The sequence below is a fragment of the Sturnira hondurensis genome, unplaced genomic scaffold (assembly GCF_014824575.4).
Source record: "Sturnira hondurensis isolate 20B ecotype Veracruz unplaced genomic scaffold, ASM1482457v3 Scaffold0023226, whole genome shotgun sequence".
NCBI lineage: Eukaryota > Metazoa > Chordata > Mammalia > Chiroptera > Phyllostomidae > Sturnira > Sturnira hondurensis.
The window spans coordinates 43,365-48,205 of record NW_028095857.1 but is presented as its reverse complement, the minus strand read 5'-3'; the positions used below and the strand labels follow the sequence as shown (position 1 = coordinate 48,205).

Below are 4,841 nucleotides of genomic sequence, written 5' to 3'. Positions count from 1 at the left end.
AAGAGTGCTTTAGCCTCAGTTTTCACACCTCAAAAAACATAAAGAGAAGCATCCTTAATAGAATCAAGTACAAATCAATCCATCTGAGCTAATTTCAAATACAGAAAAAAGTATGGCACAGAATAAAAGCCACAATGTGGTTTTCTTTAATTATATGGACTCTAATATCACACATGCCAGCACGGAGTTTGTTATTCAGACTACATAGACTTCTCTCCTTAATTCAATCAGCACTGCTCCAAGCACAAGACAGGAAGTGATTTGATGATGATGATGATGATGATGATGATGATGATGATAAGGAGGAGGAGGCCTGCTCGGCACTCTGATACAAATGTGAAAAAATAAACCAGGGATGCTTCCACTGGTCCCAGTTCCAGAATATTCCCACTGAAATAGACACTCTCTTTTTAAAAGAACAGAAGTAGGAGGAAGAGTTTAGAAGATTTAGAAAAGTACAAATACTTCAAGTTTCAGAATTTGAGTGTGATTGTCAGTGGAGGCTGGCTAGAGGCTGCGTCCCACTCCACCTAGTCCTGACCTGGCCTTCGTTTTGCCTCAAACTCATTGCTGTGCTGCTTGGTATTGCCCTGTCGGATCTGCCACAGGATTTTGAACTTGCCCTGGTCTTGCCGCATGTTCTCATTGCAGATGATATCATTGTGGTTCCTCTTGCTCTAGTCTCTGTCATGGAACAGCTCACTGGATAGAGTCATCAGCTGCCACTGCATGCACTAGTTCTTCTCTGCCTCTGTGATCTGCTTCTCTTCATTGTGGTCCTCCAGGATGTCTTTGCTGAACAGCTTGACCCTGTAGCCTGTGTACACCATGCCCTCCTCCTTCAGGTTCTCCTGGACATGGTAACCCACAGACTCATACATGGGGGAGGGGGGCAACAGGGGTGGGGACTCTCATCACCAGGTGCAGCTCCTCCTTGGTCTTCACCAGGTCATCTAGGCTTCCTTGGCCTGATGCTGCCACTCCTTGACTTTGTCCTCCCTGCACCTGCATGCCTCCTACAAGAGAGCAATCTTGGCAGTGTGCTCTACAAGCTCTGTAGCCAGCTGCTGCTGGCTCTTTATCTGATCTGCTGCCTGCCTCTCCAGCTCCTCCTGGGCATGCAGCATGTGGCTGGGTGGTCAACTTGGAGGCTCTCAGCCTCCTTGTGGGTGCACTTTTGCTCCTCCTCCAGCTGCATGACCCTCTGAAACTGGCCCTGTAGCTCTTTTTCGGCCTTTTTGGTTTTCTGCTGGTAGTCCTGAACCCTCAGCATCAGCTCCTCCTTCTGCCATATCATCTGCTCTTTCTCTCTCTGCAGTTTCTCTCTTTTTTATTTTCCAGCTGCTGCAGCTACAGCTGCTTTTGGTGCTTCTCCTCTGGGGCATGGGGCTTCATCTTCTGCACCTCGATGGTGTCAGGATTCCTGCAGTGCAACTTCTGGTCATGGTTCCCTTTGCAAGCAACAGGATCTACTTGTTGATTTGCAAGCGGGGAGGAAAAGAATACATCAGTTGCCTTCCTGTTGGTGGGCTTAATGACAAACTTTTGTTGTTATTGAAAGAGATGTAAGTTGTGACACCACAAAAGTCCTAGAGGAAAACATAGGCAGTAAAATGTCAGATATCTCATGAAGCAATATCTTCGGCAATATATCTCCTAGGGCAAGGGATATAAAGGAAAGAATAAACAAATGGGAATACATCATATTAAAAAGCTTCTGCACAGCCAAAGAAAACATCAGTAAAATGAAAAGGGAACCAACTGCATGGGAAAACATATTTGCCAGTGATATATTGGACAAGGGTTTTATCTCCAAAATATATAAATAACTCAAAAAAACACACCAGGAAGACAAACAGTCCAATTAAAAAATTTTCAAAGGACCTAAACAGACACTTCTCCAAAAAGGACACACAAAGGGCCCATAAACATATGAAAGGACACTCAACATCGCTAGCCATCAGAGAGCTGCAAATTAAAACCACAACAGATACCACTTCACACCAGTCAGAATGGCCATGATAAACCAGTCAGCAAACAACAAGTGCTGCCAAGGATGTGGAGAAATGAGAACCTTGGTGCACTGTTGGTGGGAACACAGACTGATGCAGCCTCTGTGGAAAACAGTATGGAATTTCCTCGAAAAACTAAAGATGGAACTGACTTAATCTAGTGATCCCACTGTTGCAATTATACTCTAAGAAACCTGAAACACCAATTCAAGAGACCCTATGCACTCCAATGTTCACAGAAGCACAATTTACAGTAGCCACGTGCTGGAAGCAACCTAAGTGTCGATCAGTAAATGAATGGATCAAAAATCGTGGTGCATTTACACAATGGAATATTATGCAGCAGAATGAAAGAAGGGGCTCCTACCTGTCATGACAGCATAGGTGGAACTGGAGAGTACTGTTCTAAGTGACAAAAGCCAGGTGTTAAAACACAAACAACATACTATCTCAGCCATAACAGGAATCTAATGGTCAAAAGAATCAAATGAACAAAATACAACCAGAGACATGGAAAGAAGGAACAAACTGACAGTGACCAGAGGGGATGAGGAAGAGGGATAAGGGGATATAAGGGGAAGTGTCCAGTCAAGGAATGTGTATAAAGGGCCCATGGTAATGGACAACAGTGTGGGGATTGACAGGGGACATGGGGCAGGTGAGAGCAAAGGAAGAAAAAATGGGACAACTGTAATTGAAAAACAATAAAAAAGAAATATCTGAAAAATGGGAAAGGAAGATTTGACTCAATTATCGGTGTTCACCTTCTAACTTCTTTCGGGATCCATCTCAGGTTTTCTCACAGCTCTAGGTCTTATTGTCTTACTCTTGTTGGGGGGAAGGCTCCTGCTAATTTTAAACCTGTCAAATTGGTTTTGCAGGTCATCTCAGACTCTGCAGGCAAAGGGGGGCTGGGCTTATTTTTCACCCCCATGAAAAAAGCCAAAGGAGGGTAGGATTGAGGGTGGGAGGTGGGGATGGGTGAGGCGGGGGGGAGAGTGGTGGGAGAAAAATGAAGACAACAGTAATTGAACAGCAATAAAAATAAAATAATTTTAAAAATGAAATAATTATGTTTTACTCTTTAAAAAAAAGAAAGAAAAGTCTGTTCCTGATTTCACTCCATGGGAAAGCCCATCTCTGAGATCAACTTATCATCTTTCTCATAAATATTTAGTCCAAGGGCATCCACTCCAAGTGAAAGGTCTGTTCCTTTCTTATTTTTTACCTCAAAATAACTAGTCCCATACATTTTGAGGTCTTGGGCAATATTCAGATACTCCAGCATAGCACTCAATCTCTTTGAGCATCTGGAGGTGCTCAGCATGCCACAACTGGATCCAGTTCCCTCACTGGTTGTGACAAGCTTGTGCAGATCCATGACACAGTGGGGGATCAGCTGAATGGAGCTGAGGTACCCGGACTTCTGTGTTTCTTTGTTAGAGTCTCCAAACTTTGGCTCACACCACATAATAGCTGAGAAGCTCTGTGGTCTCAGAAGGGCAGTCAACCTCATCGCTAAGAAAGCCCTCCTTCACTTGGAGGAAGAACTTCTGTGTGATGTCCTGGATGAGTTCTTCAGACACATCTTTGAGAAGAACTTGGCCCTAAACTTGAACTGGAGAGGAATCTTCTTCCTGACCTCTTGGGCTGACACCTTCTTATCAAGTTTCAATCCTTTATTAGATAATAAAGGGAAATCCTTTATTATCTACAAACTAGAGGCCAAAGTACCACACTTCAGTCATGCTAACAGTCTTAACCACCTGATCAAATAGCTATTTTCCTGCCATATTTGGTAGGATGGCAAACTCCAGTTAGGCATCCGTGGTGGCAACTCAGACATTTTCAGTTCCTGGTGGGTTTTCTATAATCCTCTGGAAACACAAGTCACCAGCAGTAGTTGAGATGGCTTGGCTCTTGGGACTAATGGAGTCTGCAGAGGACCACTGCACTTCTGATTGTGCATTGGTCTAATTTATAGTTTTTAATACTTAGTCAGAGGATAATTTTAAGAGTTTACTCACTCATATTGAAAGTAGAATCCCCATTAACTTGTTTTATTAAATATTTAAAACATGGAAAGGTGTTTATGCAGTATCGATAACTGAAAAATGTAATCATGAACAGGATGTATCCCAGATTTGAAACAAAAAAATGTAGCTATGCATATCATGTATAAAAATGAAAATAAAACATTTAAGCCCTAATAAGAATTACTACTTTGCAGTGTGTTATGGCTGATTTTTGTTCTCATTTTACTGTTCATAGTTTTTACCTTCTTTTTCTTAGATAAGTCCCTTTAACATTTCATATAAAAGGGCCTTGATGATGATGAACTCCTTTAACTTGACCTTATCTGGGGAGCACTTTATCTGCCCTTGTATTCTAAATGATAGCTTTGCTGGATAGAGTCATCTTGGATGTAGATCCTTGCCTTTCTTGACTTCAAATACCTCTTTCCATCCCCTTCTTGCCTGTAAGATTTTTTTTTGAGAAATCAGCTGATATACTTATGGGAACTACTTTGTAGGTGACTCTCTCTTCTTCTCTTGCTGCCTTTAAGATTCTCTCTTTATCTTTAACCTTGGCTAATGGAATTATGATGTGCCTTATTGTGTTATTTTTTGGGTCCAACTTCTTTGGGACTCTCTGGGCTTCCTGGAAGTCTATTTCTTTTGCCAGATTGGGGGACTTCTTCTTCATTATGTTTTCAAATAACTTTTCAATTTCTTGCTCGTCCTCTTCTCCTTCTGGCACCACTATGATTCTGATGTTGTAACATTAGACTTGTCCCAGAGGTTCCTAAGCCTCTCCTCATTTTTTTGA

The 4,841-nt window shown here is 42.2% G+C and overlaps 1 pseudogene; it reads right to left on the bottom strand.

The window, feature by feature from the left end:
- Positions 1–530: 530 nt before the first annotated feature.
- LOC118980740 (ezrin-like) lies at positions 531–3,985 on the bottom strand (annotated as a pseudogene).
- Between the last annotated feature and the right edge of the window lie 856 nt (positions 3,986–4,841).